This window comes from Felis catus, chromosome B2 (assembly GCF_018350175.1).
Source record: "Felis catus isolate Fca126 chromosome B2, F.catus_Fca126_mat1.0, whole genome shotgun sequence".
In the NCBI taxonomy this organism is placed as follows: Eukaryota; Metazoa; Chordata; class Mammalia; order Carnivora; family Felidae; genus Felis; species Felis catus.
Window position 1 is genome coordinate 71,611,438 of NC_058372.1, and position 21,226 is coordinate 71,632,663.

Below are 21,226 nucleotides of genomic sequence, written 5' to 3' on the forward strand. Positions count from 1 at the left end.
GTGATAAGCACCGGGTGTTGTATGCAAGTGTTGAATCACTATATTGTACACTTGAAACTAATATTACACTGTAAGTTAACTAAATAGAATTTCAATAAAAACTTAAAAAAAAAGAACAAGATAAGGATGTCACCTCTCACCACTCCTTTTCAACATTATATTGGAAGTCCTTGATAATGCAAGAAGACAAGAAAAGGAAAGAAAAGATCCATAGTTTGGAGAAAAGAAACTAAATTTCCTTTAAAAAAAAAGATTGTTTATTTAAAAAATCCAAAAGACTCAACAAGAAGTCCTTGAGCTAATAAGAGATTACAGCAAGGCTGCAAGATACAAGGTCAATATACAAAATAAATCGCTGTCCTTTGTACCAGCAATAAAGAGACGGAATATGAAATTAAAAACACAATGCCATTTACACTACCCCCCTCAAAATGAAATATTTAGATATAAATCTAACAAAATATACACAAGATCTATATGAGGAAAACTACGAAACTGATGAAAGAAATAAAAGAACTAAATACATGGAGAGATATTTCATGTTCGTAGGTAGGAGCATTCAAATTTGTCAAAATATCACTTCTTCCCAATTTGATCTGTAGATTCAATACAATCCCAATTGAAATCCCAGCAAATTATTTTGTGGATATATACAAACTGACTTTAAGGTTTATATGAAGAGGCATAAGACCCAGAATAGCCAATGCAATATTGAAGAAGAACAAAGCTGAAGGATTGACACCGTCCAACTCCAAAATTGAATATAAAGCTACCATAATCAAATGTGGTATTAGCAAAAGAATAGACAAATATACCATGAAACACAATAGAGGGACCAGAAATAGACCCATATAAATGTTGTCAACTGATCTTGACAAAGGAGCAAAGGCAATACAATAGAGAAAAATAGTCATTTCAACAAATGGTTCTGGAACCACTGGATATGCACATCTGAAAAATCGAATCTATGTACAGACTTCTAGCCTTCACAAATATTAACTCATAATGGGTAATAGACCTAAATGTAAAACACAAAAGTATAAAAATCCTAGAAGATAACATAGAAGAAAATCTAGATGACCTTGGATTTCTTGACGACTTTTTAGGTACATTACCATGAAAGAAATCATTGATAAGCTGGACTTCACTAAAATTTAAAACTTCTCTGTAAAAGACTCTTCTCTACAAAAGAATGAGAAGACAAGCTACAGACTAGGAGAAAATATTTGCAAAAGACATATTTGATAAAGGACTGCTATCTAAAATATAAAATTAAGGGGCACCTGGGTGGCTCAGTCGGTTGAGCGTATGACTTCGGCTCCGGTCATGATCTCACAATTCATGAGTTCGAGCCCCACATCAGGCCTGTGCTGACAGCTCAGAGCCTGGAGCCTGCTTCACGTTCTGTGTCTCCTTCTCTCTCTGCTCCTCCCCTGCTCACATGCTGTCTCTCTCTCGAAAATAAAGATTTAAAAAAAATAAATAAAATATAAAATTAATTCTTAAAACTTAATAAGAAAATGAGCAACCCAATTTTTAAAATGAGCAAAAGAACTGATAGATATCACCAAGGAAGGTACACAGCTGGCAAATAAATAATGAAAAGATACTCATATGTCATTAAAGAATTGCCCATTAAAACAATGAGATACCAGGAAACAACAAAACTAAAAGACAGCCTACAGAATGGGAGAAAATATTTTCAAATGACCTATCTGATAAAAGATATGGATTAAAAAAAGATTTTAATCCAAAATCTATAAAGAACTTATCAAACTCAACACCCAAGAAAACAAATAACCCAGTTAAGAAATGGGCAGAGAAATAAAAAAAGAAATAAAAAAGAAAGAAAGAAAGAAAGAAAGAAAGAAAGAAAGAAAGAAAGAAAGAAGAAAGAAAGAAAGAAAGAAAGAAAGAAAGAAAGAGGCAGAAGACATGAGTAGACACTTTTCCAAAGAAGACATCCAGATGGCTAACAGACACAAGAAAAGATGCTCAACATCATTCATCATCAGGGAAATATAAATCAGTCATGAGGAGATACCACCTCACACCTGTCAGAAATGGCTAAAATTAACAACATAAGAAACAACAGGTGTTGGCAAGGATGCAGAGAAAGGGGAACCCTCTTGCACTGCTAATGGGAATGCAAACTGGTGCAGCCACTCTGGAGAACTATTGGAGGTTCTTCGAGAAACTAAAAATAGAACTACCCTATGATCCAGCAATTACACTATTAAGTATTTATCCAAAGGATACAAAAATACAGATTTGAAGGGGTACATGCACCCCAATGTTTATAGCAGCATTATCAGCAATAGCTAAACTATGGTGAGAGTCCAAATGTCCATCTACTGATGAATGAATAAAGAAGATATGGTATGTATATACAATGGAATACTACTCAGCCATCAAAAAGAATGAAATCTGTTGGGGTGCCTGGGTGGCTCTGTTGGCTAACTGTCTGACTTGGCTCAGGTCATGATCTCATGGTTCGTGAGTTCAAGCCCCATATTGGGCTCTCTGCTCTCAGCACAGAGCCTGCTTCTGATCCTCTGTCCCCCTCTTTGTCTGTTCTGCCCCTGTTCACAACTCTCTCTCTCAAAAATAAGTAAACATAAAAAAAGAGAATGAAATCTTGCCATTTGCCATGTTGTGGATGGAGCCCTAGAATATATTGTGCTAAGTGAAATAAATCAATCAGAGAAAGATAAATACCATATCATTTCACTAATACGTGGAATTTAAGAAAAGAAAAAGATGAAAATATAGGAAGGGAGGCAGAAGAGAAGAGAAGGAAACAGACCACAAGAGACTCCTAACGATAGAGGACAAACTATGGGTTGATGGAGGAAGGTGGATGGGAGACGGGCTAGATGGGTGATAGGTACCAAGGAGGGTACTTGTGATGAGCACTGGGTATTATATGTAAGTGATGAATCACTGAATTCTACTCCTAAAAGCAATATTGCACTGTATGTTAACTAAGTAAAATTTAAATAATAATAAAAAAAACCCCAATGAGATATCACTACATACCTTTTAGAATGGCCAAAATCTCTAACACTTACAACACTAAATATTGGCCAAGATGTGGAACAACAGGAACCCTCATTCATTGGTAGTGAGAATGCAAAATGATACAGCCTCTTTAGAAGAGAGTTTGGTCATTGTTTATAAATGAGTTGAAAACTTATATTCACACAAAAGCCTGCACACAGATGTGTACAGACACTTTTATTCATAATTGCCAAAACTTGAGAGCAACCAATGTGTTCTTCAGTAGGTGAATTGGATAAATAAACTGTGGTTCATTTGCTAATATATTATTAGAGATCTTTGTGTCAGTATTCATCAAGGATATTGGCCTGTAGTTTTCCGTTCTTTTGGTTTTTTTGTCTGACTTTGGTATCAGGGTAATGCTGGCCTTGTAAGATGAATTTGGAAGTGTTTCTTCTTCAATTTTTTGGAAGAGTTTGAGAAGGATAGGTGTTAATACTTCTAAATATTCGGTAGAATGCATCAGTGAAGCCATCTGGTCCTAAACTCTTTGCTGGAAGATTTTTTGATTACCTACTCAATCTCCATACTAGTTATGAGTCTGTTTAGGCTTCCCATTTCTTCATGATTCAGTTTTGGTAGGTTATATGTTTCTAAGAATTTATTCATTTCTTCTTGGTCATCCAATTTGTCGGTGTATAATTGTTCATAGTAGTCTCTTATGATAGTATTTATTTCTGTATCGTTAGGCATAACGACTCTTCTTTCATTTCTCATTTTATTTATTTGAATCTTTTTTCTCTTTTTCTTAAGAAATTAAGAGTTTGTCAGTTTTGTTTATCTTTAAAAAAACAACTCTTAGTTTTATTGATTTTTCTCTACTTTCAACTTTATTTCTGCTCTAATCTTTGTTGTTTCCTTTCTTCTGCCAACTTTGGGCTTGGTTTGTTCTTCTTTCTCTAGCTCTTTGAGGAGTAAAGTTAGCCAAGAGGAAGCCACTAGAATTGCCCCCACTACCAAACTGTAAACTTGAAGTAATTCTGCATTACTGGAAGAGTAAAAATTCAGAGTGTTATCACCAAAGACTTGAAAGCTTCCCTTGAAGGATGGTGATTTCCAGAATATTCCCATTGCATTCACCTATTTTGCCTTTGCAGAAAGCAGATGAAATTCAGGAAGTGATAGCAGATTATTGTAATCAGGTGGTGACTCCAATTGCACCTGGTTTTTTAGTATGTTTCATTGTTGGAGCAAATCAACACATCCCCTGGCATATGGTATGCAGCTATTGAACTTGTTACTGCATTTTTTTAAAAAATCTGTAACTATTAATAAATATCAACAGGGACTCTTTACTTTTGGATGGCAGGGGCAATAGCACAACTTCAAAGTCCTAGCTCAGAGCTCTGTCAGGTCTCTAGTGGTATGTCATAATCTAGTCTTCAGGGAACCCAGTCACTACATAGAACATCTTATCACATAGTTTCATTACATTCATGATACCATGCCAGTTGGTGAGCAGGAAGTAGCAACTATCCTAGGAAAATTGTTAATACACATGCATGCCCAAGAGTGTAAAATAAATCCCTGAAAACATAGGGGCTTGCCACCTCTGCGATATTTCTAGAGGTCGACTAGTCTAGGACATGTTGACACATCTTTTCCATAGTGAAGGAAAGTTGCTGCATCTGGGCCTCCTAAGAAAGTGACACAGTGCTCAGTGGGTATCACTGGGTTTTGGAAACAAAATATGCATCATTTGGATGTACCAATATCACCCAATTAACTTAAAAAATTAGAAATTTTTAGTGGAGTTGAGAAAGGAATAGGTTTTGCTACAGATCTAATTCGCTGTATAAGCTACCCTGGTCAGGGTTCAATCAGAGAAGCAGAATACTAATATTCACATACATACATACATATATATATTTTTCAATATAAATTTATATATACACTTCAGGGGTAAAACTCTAAAGTTTCCAGAAAAAAAAAACATAGACAATCCTTGTGATCTTAGAGATGACAAATATTTAATAGACAGACAAAAAGTAATAATCATAAAATATATTCCATCAAAATTCAAAGCTTCTGTATCAAAAGATCACTAATATGATGTAAAGGCAAGCCACAATTGGGAGAAAATATTTGCATACAAATATCTCACTAAAGATTCATATCCAAAATATATGAAGAATTCCTACTACTACTCAGTAACAGAAAAACAAGTCATTTTTTAACTGCAAAAATTGAAAAAGATGCTTTACAAAACGAATTATATGATTGTAATCATACAAGTGGCCAATACACATGAAAAGATGCTAAACATTGTTAGTCATCAGGGAAATGCAAATTAAAACCAAAGCGAGATACCAATTTACACTAACTGGAATAGCTAAAATTAAAACGATGGACAACATTGTGACAAATGTCACTCTTCTACTTTGCTGCTGGGAATACATAAAGATAAAACTTCTTTGGAGAAAATTTGGTAGTTTAAACATATACTTATGGGGTGTAACTTAGCAATTCAACTCCTAGGTATTTGCTCTAGGGAAATGAAAATATATTCGTAAAAAAATCTGTTCAAGAATTCTCAAAGCAACTCTTCCAGAATAGTCAAAACCAAAGCCAAAACAACAACAACAAAAAAAGACAAACAAACAAAAAACAATTAAGGAAGTTAATGGCTAGATTATATTGTGGTATATCCATACGATGAAATTCTACTCAACAATAAATATGAACAAACTACTGTGTGTCAGTTATCTGGTGCCGTGTAACAAATCACTTTGAAATGTAGTAGTGACTTATGTTGTACGTAAGTGATGAACCACTGAATTCTACTCCTGAAATCAATATTGCACTTCAGGTTAACTAACTATATTTTAAATAAAAATTTGAAGAAAAACAATGTAGTGATTTAAAACAACAAAAATTTATTGTTTCTCATAGTTTTGTAGGTTTGCCGAGGCTCACTCTTGCGTCTGTATTCAACTGTTGCCTAAACTGGGCTGAAAAGATCCAAGATGATCTTACCCACATTGTCTGAGGCCTGATGCTGGCTGTGGGCTAAAGCCACTTTAGACCTATTCCATAAGGCCACTTTATCTAGATGGTCTTCTCATCCTCTAGGCTTTCTCTCTCTCTTTATGTAGACTCTCTCTCTGTCTCATTAGGACAGCCTGGACTTCTTTATATGGATGCTGCGTTCCAAAATTTAAAATGGAAGCTACCATCTTTCTTAAGGCTTGGAGTCAGAGGTCTGAAGTCAAAAGTCAGAAGTCAAGAGACATCACTTCCAATCAAGTCACAAAAGCAGCCCAGTTTCATAGGGTTGGAAATAAACCCTATCTCTTGATGGGAAGAGTAGCAATGTTACTTTGCAAAGAGTCAATGTAACAGAAAAAGGTGATTCTTTGACAGGCTATCTTTACCAATATAACATCACAATGCATACATGGATTAATCTCAAAAACAATTCTTTGACTGAAAGAAGACATTTACAAAAGAGTAAATGGTATATAATTCCATTTATATAAAATTCCAGAAGAGGGAAATTTAAGCTATGGGGCAGAAATACCAGTTGCATCTGGTCATGGGGGTAAGGGTGTGAGGGTTGATTCAAAACTGGGACAGGGAAGCTTTCTGTAGTGACTCAAATGTGCTATAAATTTGAGTTTGTTTTCATTGATTTTAGTATTTCATGTGAAATCAACATATATATACATATATATGTATGTATATGTATCTTTCTTCTTTGTTCATATAATTCCTCCTTCTTAATTAGATGAGCAAATAATTGAATATCCTATATATTACTTCTATCAAAATTCAACTCTGAAAAGTTTTTGTTACAATTCGCCTTAGTGCCTAAAAAATATCTATTTATTTCACTGTTCTTCTTCATTACTTTTCTTATGGCCATCAGCTTTTGAGCCTAATGTCAATATAAGAAAATGGGAAATTACTTAGAGTTTTCCCCCCAAATTTTGATGTCGCTAGAGGAAGTAAGTTAATAGGTAAATCTGTGTTTGTACATAATTTGAATGAACAGAAAATCGGTTTTTTTCCCTTCTACCACCAAGCAAAAAAAAAAAAAAAAAGAACTTTTTTAATGGAGAATTTTTAAATATACATAAAAGTAGATAAACCAGTATAATGAATCCATTGCCCAACCCTAGCAAACATAAACAGGCCAGTCTTGCCCCATCTGTACCCCTAGGCCCAGTGCTATTAGGGATGGGCCATCTTGTTACACTTACTCTTCAAAAATTATCTAAGACAGTGTGTGTTTAATTTATTCCATCAACTAGATGAACCTGAAAAGAAAACAAAACTGTTGCTAAAATACCAAAGTAATTAATAACTTCTGGTCCTGAGAGGCAACTTTTTATCTAATGAGTTGAAGAGAAGGAGCAACACATAGTACATACTCATTTTTTTCAAGAGTTCACACTGCTCTTGGTCCTCAACTCTGACCGTTGTGTTGTCATACAGCTGATGGCAACTGTTTTTCAATGACAGGTTGCAATTGTCCAGAACATATTTTCTTGGTAGAAGAAACTCACAAATAGAAGATTTCCATGGGCGGGGAGCTTAAAACTGCTCATAAAATTTCTTTTTGTATCCCTTTTGCATCATTATTACCAAGCGATCAGAATGTGTTGCATCCAGTGTAGGTTCTATGTTAGTGGAGTAGTATGTAGTGTCTGGTTTACTGAATAATTCATTTTGTACATGTTCTTTCATCATTTCAATTATTATTATTATTTTTTTTTTTTGGTAAAATGTTTGGATAAAAAAGTCACATTTATTTTTTTCATTTTGATGTTTTTTCAAGTCCTTGTGCAACAATGAATTAAACTTAATAATTAGGTAATTTCCAGGGCACCTGAGTGGCTTAGCTGGTTAAGCATCTGACTTCGGCTCAGGTCATGATCTTGCAGTTTGTGAGTTGGAGCCCCGTACCCGGCTCTGTGCTGACAGCTCAGAACCTGGAGCCTGCTTCGGAGTCTGTGTCTCCCTCTCTCTCTGCCCCTCCCCTACTCGTGCTCTGTCTCTCTCTCTCTCTCTCTCTCTCTCTCTCTCTCTCTCTCTCTTTCTCTCTCTCAAAAATACATAAACATTAAATTTAAAAAAAAATAATTAGGTGCTTTCCATCAAGTTTCCGTTATTTGAGAATTTCATTTTTCACTGTGACCTCTGTGTGACAAAACTTTTTCACTTAAAATTTAACAACTGTAACCACTTGTTAGCACTCTAGAAATAATATTGAAGTGTCTTTGTTCTTACAGACACTGGTGCTGTGTGTTTTGTTTGATTTGCATGTAAAATGAATAAACACGCCTTCCTTATACTCTATGCAGTCTTCACGACTTGAGCGTTCTCAATATGGTCATTCAGCTTGAGCACTTGTTTTATGTAAGTTGTGTCTGTCTGATTGAAAACAGTCTACAAACTATTAATGCAACCTTCAGTGTTGGTCTAGGCTAGCCAGGATCTCAAAATAAGTTAGCCATTTACTTCCTTTCTTCTCAAAATATTTTTGTTTGAGACTCTTTTTGTTTATTTTATACTCTGTTCAGTTCTCAATACCTATTAGGAACACAGTTTTGAAAAGCAGTCATTAACAATGTGAAATTTGTCTTGCCTTTTGTAACAACATGATGAAAGAAGACATGATTCTTCGTGAAACCAACTTCTTCATCAAAATGCATCTGCTGTTGACCATCTGGAGTGTTGTGTTGAGCTTACAGTTTCTCTTCTTTTATTTTCTGTCATCCTTTTCTTCTTCTTCTAAAAGTAGTCTAGTTCTCATAAACATATTCATCTTTTCTGTTATCATTTTTTATTACATTTGTTTGCTTGTTTGGGCTATTTTGGCCCTTTTCCTTATCTTCATGATTTTGTTCATGAGAGATTTCAGCTGCTCTGTGATGTATCAAGAGAAATTGGACATTTTAAAGCTACTGCAGTCTTCTTTTCCCAGAATAGGCTTTTGGCTCCTAGTAGGATAATTCTTTCCACTTTATTTAAATTTTGATATATTCAATAATTCAGAAAAAATGTCCAAAATTAATCTGAATTTAAGATATGCAAAAGTACAATTAAAATGCATATTTAAAATTGCTCCTACATTATATAGGGCTATATAAATTGGTAGGCAAATTACTCTTACTCTGAACATTGACTTGTTGATGGACGTGTGCAGGAATTTTTATCACTGGAACACTATTTTCTTCAGGTCATTTTACTACATTTGGGGCAATTTTGTATGTGGTCTCACTATATCAGTGTCAATGTTATATGTTTTTTCATCTGGAACTACTGTCAGGACAAGATGCATTGGACAGTCTAATATGTGATCGCATGCATTGGGATGCAAAAAACATGCAGCCTCACACACAGATATTCTGGATGCACATGGCACTGTTACAGTTTTGCTCTATAAACACAGGAATTCTTATAGACTCTTTCTGGCATGATTCCCATCAAAAACCCGTAAAGTATTTAAAATGGTATATTTTGCATTATTTAGATTATTCCTAATAAAAATTCCATTTTATGTAGGTATTGTAGAGAACCAGCTTTTTCCACTAACAATTTTGCATGTCTGATGGTTGGAAGAAATGTCAGCAGACTAGCTCCAGGCCTTTACATTCCAGACCTTGCTTCTCCTGCACCGCCCTCGTATCTGGGGCATGTTCACATTGTAGCACAATCTGTGGCCCTACACTTCTGTTGCATGTGGATGAGTCAGCACGGGGGAAGATAGTGGTATCCCCGGAAGTCATTCCTATACCTGGACACCTAGCAATAAATAACAATACGTAGTTCTGTTGAGTTATAGAAATATGCCTCCAAAATAAACATTTCTTTAGCTCAACTCCCTTTATTTGTCTCTCAACACCCATGCCATTCTATTTTTTTTTTTAATTTTCACTTATTTTTGAAAGACAGAGAGTGTGTGTACAAGCAGGGAAGGGGCAGAGAGAGAGGAGGATAGAGGATCCAAAGCGCACTCCATGCTGACACCAGAGAGCCCAAGGCAGGGCTCAAAGTCACGAACCACGAAATCATGACCTGAGCCAAATTTGGACGTTTAGCCAACTGAGCCCCCTGTCATCCCAACCCATGCCATTCTAAAACCCTGATACCCTGGGGCAAGTCTAACAAGGAAAAACATGGAGTGGAAAGAGACAATTGTCTTAACTGGTGAAAATATCTTACTTTGGCAAATTTTACAAAAACATAGGACTATGTGGACATGTTTCTAATGTCTCTCCTATGCCTTATACATGGTCCAGGAACCATTTTGGGATTTTGACATTTCATTAATTTTATAGTGAATCTGCTTCTGATCACTACCAGCAAGATACATAACAGTAAATTATAGCGTATTGATTACTCAACATATTGCTAATAATATACAACAAAGAAAAATCAGGTAGAATTAATAAACTAACTATTATATAATTCAATGGTTATATACTATCATATATAATATATAGTATATTAACAATTAATTATATAAGATTTACTTAGTTAATTATAAAATTACAACAGTAGCTCATACTCATATAGCACTTATTCTGTAGCAGGTACTTTTCCAGGGTTGTTTGATCTCCACTCCGACACTATGAAGTACTATTGTGTTAGAGGATCTAAGACAACCTTTGTGCAGAATTCCAAGACAGAGATCCACATGTCTCTTTGTGGCCAGACCAGTAGGATGAATGGGGGAAGCTGTGGGTGTAATGGTACCAGGCATTTATTTACTCCCTAGAGACTGCGGAGGCTTGAATTGGACAGCTCAAATGCCATATAAGGGTCACTATTCAGATCCAGGTGATTGTGGCCCTGCAAAAATACTGGCCCAGATTTTCTGATTTTTTTTAAAGAAAAATAGAAATATGAAGTGTGTGTGTGTGTGTGTGTGTGTGTGTGTGTGTATGATCTCCTAATTTTTTTTTAATTTTTTTTTCAATGTTTATTTATTTTTGGGACAGAGAGAGACAGAGCATGAACGGGGGAGGGGCAGAGAGAGAGGGAGACACAGAATCGGAAACAGGCTCCAGGCTCTGAGCCATCAGCCCAGAGCCCGACGCGGGGCTCGAACTCACGGACCGCGAGATCGTGACCTGGCTGAAGTCGGACGCTTAACCGACTGCGCCACCCAGGCGCCCCTGATCTCTTAATTTTAAGATACTGAGTTTATTTTTTAAAAGAACAGCAAAAGAATTTGTGGTTCTAGCCCTGCTGTTTTTTAATATTAAAAATAATTTATTGTCAAATTGGCTTACATACAACACCCAGTGCTCTCCCAACAGGTACCCTCCTCAATGCCCATCACCCACATTCCCCTCTCCCCCACCCCCCATCAACCCTCAGTTTGTTCTCAGTAATTTAGAGTCTCTTATGGTTTGCCTCCTTCCCTCTCTGTAACTTTTTCACCCCTTCCCTTCCCCCATGGTCTTCTGTTAAATTTCTCAGGATCCACGTATGAGTGAAAACATATGGTATCTGTCTTTCTCTGCCTGACTTTTTTCATTTAGCATGATACTCTCCAGTTCCATCCATGTTGCCACAAATGGCCAGTAGCCCTGCTTTATGGCCAGGACTGTTTAGCCACAATGTTCTTTTCAAAATCTCAGCATATAAGTTGTATTTCTATACTCTCTTTCCCATGTTCATTCAAAGTTTTGGTAATTTGCTGCTCTAGCTGATAGCACATTGCCTAGCATTATGCTGGTCCCAGAGGAGCGGCTTAGTAAATATCTGAATCCATGAAGTCAGGTTTGTAATAGTTCCTGAGTTAGAAGCAAACCTTGAGCTCTATAATCAGGATGCTTTGGGGGGCTGACATGAGAAAAGGTAACCATATAGCAAAATTGAACTGTTTAATGCAGATGATAATTTAGGTGGGGGAATCTAGCTTTAAAAGTATATTAATTTTCTCTCTGGTTATTCTTTGTTGGTCAAGTATCAGATTAACCTACGAGTAAGGAAATATAGAGATAGACATAAAATGATGATCAAAGTCTGTACATTAATTGTCACAAACATTTCAATCTCCCAGTGCACGTGTCCCACTTCGATCTCAGCTGTATGAAATTTGCAACTTCTCTCTAAAAGCACAGTCAGCTAATTCAACAACTTTTGCCCCAGTTATCTTGCAGCCCCCAAATCCGCATTGTTAGTGGGAAACCTCAGAAACGCAAGTATAGTACTCATGCTATAGACAATATAAATTCCTGTAAGCCCAGTACCCTCTTTCATTTGTTGGTTTCCATCAACTTCATTTTACCTATTTTATTTTTCTTTTAAATTGTTGTTTATATGTTTCATACTCCCCATGATCAAAGGCTCGTGATGAATGATTGAAGTTGTTATTTCCAGAAATTCCGGTAAGTTGGCTTTACTAACATCTGCCTGTTCTGATTTTTGAGCCCTGTGGCTCTAACTGTGCTCATCACTGGAATTCATAAATATCATGCCTAAATCTGGCCTTTTAGACATGGGAGACAGAGCGAGGCTCACCTCCTTTCCATCCCCTCTCTCCTGTGCCCAGTGGCCTCGGTCATTGTTGTTGTCATTTGCATTTCAGCCTGTTTTATTTCTTCAGTCCAAGCATGCCTGTGATTAGGCCCTCTGGAGCTTTGCCAGACAACTCAGGAGTTTCTGGCCTCCAGTGTCTAACCCCTAAGGCAGCAAACTCAATCTATTTAGAGAGCTGTTAATTAAGTGAATTATGTTTGGTCAGGTATTTATGAGCAAATAAAATTCGAATGGAAATGATAAGTGTGCCCTTACAAAAAGACTGAGTAAGCTATATGTAAATTAAAAAAAAAAAAAAAGAAGAAGCAACCCAACCAAAAGAGTCTCTCTAGAAGGGTTTTGCCTCTAGTCTGGTTTAGTTTTTCTCCTTAACCATTTGAGAGAACACACTTGCTCTTTAGTGACATCATTCTCATCCCAAATATGCCTGCGAACTCGGGCAAAATGCAAAGAACTGAGAGGAATGTAAATACTGTATGTTCTCTCTACAGAATTGTTCAGGGAAATGCTGTTTACTTAGAAATAGAGTTCTAGGAAGTATGTCTGCCATCTGTGGTCCAGATGATGATGATTATGGTGATGAATTAAACATTTAGAAATAAGCCCTAATGGTTGTTACTGTTTTCAAGGCTAAAGCAACTGAAATATTGTTTCATTACTCATAATGCATACAATAACTGGAATTTGTTTATGTGTCATGTATTCATAACTTAGAAAATATATTTAAAAAGACACGGTGATTGTGGATTTTTGAGGTGTCTTGGCACAATCTCTGTGTAGGCTATGGTGCATGCATAATGTGCTAGGACATGGGGACAATGCCAGAAGCTCGAAAGCATTGTTATCATCATCATTACTTCTCTTTAATGAGGAACGGTGCTCTAAGATTCATTGTTTCATATATTGCCGTGCGCAAGCATGATTCTACACCTATCAATCGGTTCATCATGAATACCCCCATTCCTGCAGCTATGAAGACACTTAAGCTGCTTATGATTTTTCACTAAGTAAGATGCATAGAAAACCAAATGCATATGATTCCTGAGCACTATTCATCAAGAACAGGCCGCGTAAAATGGACATAGAAAAGGGCAATGAAAATATTCAATATATTCACAAGATATTCACAAAATCAAGGCCCATAGAAGTTTTTTCTTTTGATGTTATTAAAAACAAAAGTACATTTGATTTGGTTGCTGAAGCAACAGGAGTAAGTAATGGTGGTGGAATCATCACCTTTCCTCCAAAAGTCAAGACACAACTCCAGTGGGATTTTAAAGGTTATTTGTACAATCTAGAAGGTTGAAAAGGAGATACACAGTCCAGGAAATACAGCTGGATAGAAAATAAGTGGCTGAAATCAAGTAGAACTTGGGAGGTGGTGAGGCATAGAAATGCCATGTGTTGCCAAATACAAAAATATTAAGCTGAAGCAGGCTATTTACTTACAACTTAAAGTATTTAGTAAAAGGCTCTAGGTTTTGAAAAGTTAAAGAATGTCCCAATCTTCTTCCCAGTCTATCTTTTCTTTTTTACAAATCTTTGTACTTCTCTGCCACTAACCAAAGCAACTAGTAGTTTCAATCAAACAACAGATAGTTTTGGTTGAAAATGCTAGCAAGGAAGTAGGTGAAGTGATCCTAAGTGGGTTCAGGGCTGGATAGGGAAGGTCTGGGTACTGGACGCAGGTTGAGAAGAGTCCTACGCAGTGGCTTCTGAAACCAGCTCCTACAGTGTCATGAAAGAGAAGTATTAAATTGGTGTGCCTGGGGGGGCTCAGCTGGTTAAGCATCCAACTCTATTTTGGCTCAGGTCATGGTCTTGTGTATTCGTGAGTTTGAGCCTCACATCAGGCTCTGCGCTGACAGGTGGAGCCTGTTTGGGATTCTGTCTCTCCTTCTCTCTCTGCCCCTCCCCCATTCTCTCTCTCTCTCTCAAAATAAATAAAGAAAACTTAAAAAAAAAGAAAATGATTAAATTATCAGGAATTTTGCAAGCTTGTTGTTACATATGGAAATTACTAAAAATTATATTAAACTTACAATTAAATAGGTTATATTAAAGACAAAGATGATAAACACTCAACCCCCTCTGCTTCCTGATTATTTTACATCTTACTCTTATCTGTGCTTTTGAAGTAATTTGGTTACATTGTAGCTATAGGACGGAAATACTCCAGAAGATGTGCTGCTGGACACCTCTCCCTAATGCTGCACTCAGTGATAACACTGAGTAACTTGAAATCTGCTACACTGGAAAACATTTACCAGGACATTCACCGGTCCTCACTATAGCATACCGTCTCCAAGAGTGGGCCTGCTCTTTATATCAGAACTGATTTTAGAGGCAAAATAGAATCCCATTAGCAAGTAAACACAAGAAATTGGGGCGCTCAGGTGGTTCGGTCGGTTAAGACTCCGACTTTGGCTCAGGTCATGATATCGCCGTTGGTGCGTTCAAGCCCCTCATTGGGCTCTGTGCTGACAGCTCAGAGCTTGGAGTCTGCTTCAGATTCTGTCTCTCTCTCTCTCTCTCTCTCTCTGCCCCTCCCCCACTCACTGTTTCTCAAAAATGAATAAATGTTTAAAAAAATTAAAAAAAAAAGAAAGTAGATGCAAGAAATCTATAAATGTGGAAAAGAAGTACCCAAGCCAACATTTCCTCTGATCTTGCTGTCTGTAACTTTTGACCATTCAGCCATTCATGGAATGGTATTCATTGAGCACCTTCTGTCACTATACTAGGCTTTCTGGCTACAATGAAGCAGAAGATGTGATACCTTCCCTCAGGGAGCCCATGACCTAATATGCCACCAAAGGAGCATACAGATGATTATGACAGAGGTCGGTATGGGAGGGAAACATAAGGTTCATGGAACTACAGAAAAGGGAAACCTGTTAGTGCATGTGTGGGACTAACACTAAACAAAGCAACATTTGGTGCTGACTAAAGTAGGTTCTTGGGGAGTCTTACAGAAAGAGAGCATTACAGTGCACACAGTCTTACCATGGCTCCGAGAAGCATGGGTGTCCTTTGGAAGAGAGGCTGGGTAAAGTTGGAAGGGAGCAGGTGGTACCTACCAAAGGCATAACAGTGGAACTGGAAGGCTTTCCAGCTGAGCAATGGCCTTGTTAATGAGAAGAGCAGCCTGGTAACGGAAGTTTGCCCATTCCAGGTGATAGTCTTGCATACATTCCTACTTACAGCTCCATGCAGCTTGGCTATATGAGAACATTTGTTTCTTTTCATTCACCCAGACTGACGGTATTTGAGAGAAGAGGGAGGGAATTTTTAGAGGAGGCCTGATCTGAATCTTTTTAAATTTTAATTTTTATTTAAATTATTTTAATTTTAATTAATTTTACTTAAATTTTTTATGTATTTAAAATATTAATATTTTATTTTATTTTTAATTTTAGAGAGAGAGAGAGAAAGCAAGCAGGGGAAGGAGAGAGAGAGAGAGAGAGAGAGAGAGAGAGAGAGAGAATCTCAAGCAGGCTCCACGCTCAGCACAGAGCCTGACATGGGCCTCGATCCCACAACCCTGGGATCATGACCTGAGCTGAAATCAAGAGATGGACAACCAATTCCTGAGCCACCCAGGTGCCCCATTGAAGGGAATAAGGATGGAAGGAGGGACTAGACATAAAGCCATATCAGGTGATAACCACCCTGGCATCATGGTTAATTCCCATCTGAAAGAGGGCTATTTCTAGGATAGTTAAAAATAGACTTGGAAGGTAAAAAGAGAGAGGAGGTAAGAGTGCAGGAAAGGGATGAGAAGCATTGCCACTCAGGTGCTGATAAGATTTTCAGTTGGTCCCTGAGATTGGGCCTGAAGCTCTAAAATAATGATTAAATTCTCATCCAATTCCTGAACAAATACTTCTAATATCAAGCAACTGAGAAGTAAATTGAAATGACATTATTAGAAGTAAGTGTCTATGTATAATAATTTTCAGTCTCTTTGCCTGAAAGAAGTGATTTCATCATCTGTATTCATTGCTTTTGAAACTGCTAAACTGAATCCTATATTTCTTCATGTTAAATTGAAGCCTGTAGTTATCAAAATGCTGACAAGTTGAGTTATTGGTTATTTTCAGGGCCCATGCAAAGACTTTTCCATTAATAACATTCACTGTGTATACTGGTAGAAGAGAATTATTTAAAGCTACCAAATGTGTTATTACAACTTATCCTGTATGCCCTAAAAGAAGTCATTTTTGACTTATAGGGGGTAAAAAGGATATTTGCAGGGGGTTGACAAATGACAAAATACCTTTGCTAATAAAAGAGAGGAAAATGTAGTAATGCAATTCTACAATAACAGCTAAAATCTCTCACTCTTTTTTGTTTTTTCAGCAAAGTTTACCATGCTCATCTCAAAAAAAAATAAATAAATAAGAGGTGAAACCAGAAAAGGAGAACTTAGATGAAGAAATATGTTTTAAATGCTGATTTATCATGTGGACTTAAAAATCCCTGTCAAAAAAAATTGACCATCTATTTCCTTTATTTCATACTAAAAATGTCTCAGGCTACCAGCTTAAGTATACAAGACTGTGTCATGTGCCTTTAAGGGATAAAACAAATGTGTTTTAAAAAGTTCTAATTTAAACTAAAAGGGAGTGGCTCAGGGGTAAATATGGGGTAACTACTATGGGATATGGGAAGCCTTATTTGGTAAATAAGAACTTCAAGCTTCCTTTGTAGGATGTGGTTGTCTACATAAGTAGTTTTCAATTTTAGTATATGTGCTGCCGAAGCGAGCACCATAAGTAGTTTTCAAACTCATATATACATCAATCCATGAACTGTATTGAGAGGTTTGACGTGCACCATTTTGAACACATCCCTTTAGACATGATACTACACAGATATAACTATATCCCACAGCCCACAACACATAAACAAATACACATGATCCAAGAACAGGGACATGATGACAACTTGAATTTCACTTCTCCACAGAGTTGATTTATATTGCCTGGTTATTGCTCTCAAGTACTGTGCTAGGCAGTGTAATAGACACAGAAAAAATACCTACTTGCTGTCCTCAAGAAGGTATCCTCTAGGAAATGAAGAGAGGCAAAAAAAAAAAAAAAAGAGAAAGACAAATCAGAATATAATAAGGTAAATAATTTTGTCATAAAGGCATGGAGGGAAGTGCTGAAGAATTACCCGGAATGGAGGAATTCACTTTGCCTAGACTCAGGGAAGGCTTCACAGAAAAACTGGCACTTGAAGTAATAGGATTTTGCAAGTCAAGGTGTGGATAAGTCTGAAACTAATACATTCCAATTAGTTCTAAAAAATCAACACTATAGAAACATGATCAAAAGTTTTCCTGAATACCAGTACACTGACCACATAAGACCTTCCTGCACTGTGAGCCACTTTCTGAGGTCTTGGGTTGTTTGTTGCTACAGTAGAGCCAGTTTTATCCTTTCTAATACAATCGTGTGATTGTCTTGTTGGGGCCATAGGGTCAGATCATGGTACATAAAGGTGGGGATACAGTTTCCTTGAAAAGAGCAGATGATCTCAGTGATTGGGCCAGAGATAAGAAAGAAGGATTTTGTAAGCAAATTGGGAGAGGGAAAATGTTCCTTTCCACTGGGGTCTTTGGTCTAAGGCAGGGAGATTCCAGGGGCATTTCTGATGCTGGAAGTCATGTAAGGGGTGGTGAGTGTAACAGGCACAGAAGCCTCCATCTTGTCAGGAGAGATTGGGAAAGCCAGGAGATCCTATCAACAGGCTTGTGCCTGGTGGGCAATGTAGGCTTTCTTGGTGTTGCATTTCCCTTCCATTTTCCTTAAACCATCAATAAAGCCTTGCTTTGAGTAACAGCTTGGTTTCAGCTATGCTATGGGCATTTAGGGAAGGATGTGCCTTGTTTCCAGCACACCAACATAGGAGGAAACAGTGCTCTTATCCCCGGAAGTTGCAGGCAAAGAACCACTGCCCAGCTGAGGACCAGAGAGCAGGGAGTAAGTCGAAGAGAACACAAACAGCGCAGTAATTCATTTCATATGGTCCTTTCCTGTCTGAAGCACAAGTAAAACTAAGGTGGTAAGCACCAAAAATAGTCTCTGTCACTGGCCTACCTTCCCGATCTCAGTGAATTGCAAGAGGCAATTTCATGGTGCAAATGGAAATTTTCCACGAGGGTTACTCAGTAGGAAATATGTCATTCTGTCTTCCTTGTTATCAGCTCCTGTACTGTATTTATGCTGCAGTAACAAACAGCCCAAGAATTTCAATGGCATAAAATAAGAAAGATTTGTTCCTTGTTTATCTAGGTGCTGAAAGCAGGTCAGCTTGTAGCCTCTTCTCAAAGTCATGTGCTTTCCAAGACTCAGGCTGAGGGGGTATCCACCTTCTAAAACATGGCCGGTCATTGTGGCAGAGGGAAAGAGAGCACAGAAAAGTGGGCACTGGCCTTAAAGCTTCCACCCTGAAGTGACATATGTCCCCTGGAAGTGACACATGTTACTTCTGCTTACCCAACGCAAGTCCCACACCCAGGGAAAGGCAGCAGGGTCAGAACACGGAGTTAGAGCCTGATGGTTCCCACATACTCCGCACCTTTCTCAGGAAATCCCTGGAGCACCTTGCTGAAGAGTGTGTTGTTTTAATTCAGCAAACAACAATCAGATTTTAAATGTACTGAGTAGGCTGTTATCTTTGCTGACAAGAGAAATTGTGTAAGGAGGGCTAGGTTCATAGAGAAGATGAAAAAAGGAGAGACAAAAGTGTAGTGAGGAGTAGATGATGAGTGATGTATAAGAAGAGGAGCAATAAGAGAAATGAAGGCGAGATGGCGCATCAAGACAGTGAGCACCCCCCGTTCTTCCCCTGACTGGCTTTGCTACAACCTTCTATTTCTCCAGTTCTCCACTGTGGTTCACTTTTTGAGGTCCTCACTAGTTCATCTGACGAAGAAAAACCCCTAAGAAAAAGGAAGCAGCAAGGAAGAGCAGGAGGGTGTGGGCAAATCCAAGACACATGATGAGTGTGGGCTACCAGAGAAGGATAAACTGGGGGGGGGGGGGAGCCAGGGCAAAAAAGGAGCTAAAAAAACATGGTGGCCACCCATGTAGAGTCTACTTGAGCTGGGAGAGATGCTGCGCACGGTGAAATGATACAATTTGTTATTGCGGCCCTTGAAATACCAGATATTTCCCTTGCTGCATTCCTCCTGATCATGTTTGCAAAGCTCGCACTCTTGAGATAGTGTGTGTGACCCCGGGAAGACGATTGCCGGCTGGGAATTGGTTATCTCAGAAGAAATACACTGGGCCCTTTGTGTCATGGCTTGAGGGCTGGCCTGCACTGAAATAGGGCCTGGCTGGTCACACTCCTAGGTCCAGCCTTTTCCTGCCCATCTTTAAACACGCTCTGTCCTCCCACTTCCACACAGCTGCGGTTTCAGAGAAGTTGAGCCTACTCGGTAAAGGTGGTATGACTGCATTCCAGAGAAAACCTTGCTTGTTCTGACCCATGAGAAGTAGTTTTTTTTCTTTCTTAAAGTTTTAAATTTTTGCAGCTCCACAAACCTGGTGCTAAAAATATCACTTCCATGTAACCAAAGCTGCTTTCAGTAGTGCTTTGCTCCTAGACGATCAGACCATCAGGCGTCTCGATTAAATGTCAGACTGTCTTTTCAATAAAAACCATGAAATCGTTTAGTCGAATCCACCGTGAGAGAGCTTCTGCATCCTCAAAGAGAGGATGTGTAATGCCCGGGAGGAGCAAGCTGCCTCCCAACGTGCTATTAAACCTTGAAATGGCAGTGGGTTTTGTTCACCTCACAGCCTCTATTTATCATTTTTTCATGCCTTGATTGTGGAACTGTTGTTTTTTTTTTTAATTCACGTGAAGTAGAAACAGTTTTCTACAGAGAATCCACTCACTGTGTGTTACTAAGCAAGAACACTTTGAGCGCTGCAAGTGGCTCAAATTCCCTTTCAGTGTTCTGTTGCTCATCTCCTCTTTCTCTGAAATTAGCACTTCCCTTTTCTTCCTCCATCTACATTCCTCGGAAGCTGTCATATTTTACACAGGGTAACCGCAAACCTAATCAGTGCCTCCATGTGGAAAAAAAGTTGTGTGTGTGGGTGTTCATTCATAGATACAAAGAACAGATTGGCGATTGCCAGAAATGGAGGGTTGGGAGGTGAAATGAGTGAAGGGTGTCAAAGGCACAAATTTCTAATTATAAAATAAATAAGTTGTGGAGCACCTGGGTGGCTCATCCGGTTGAGCATCTGACTCTTGATGTCGACCCAGGTCGTGATTCCAGGGTGGTGGGGTCAAGCCCCATGTTGGGCTCTACACTGAGTATGGAGCCTGCTTAAGATTCTCTCCCCATCTCTCTCTCTCTCTCTCTCTCTCTCTCTCTCTCTTTCTCTTTCTCTCTCCCTCTGCCCGTCTCCCTCACTTGTGTGCTAAGATAAAAAAATAATAAATAAATAAATAAGTAAATAAGTGATGAGGATATAATATACAGCATGGTGACTATAGTTAATAATACTGTATTGTATATTTGAAAGTTGCTAAGAGAGTAGATCTTAAAAGTTCTTATCACAAGAAAGAATTATTCTCATAACTATGTATAGTGACAGAATTATTGGGGTGATCATTTCACAGTATTACAAATATCATA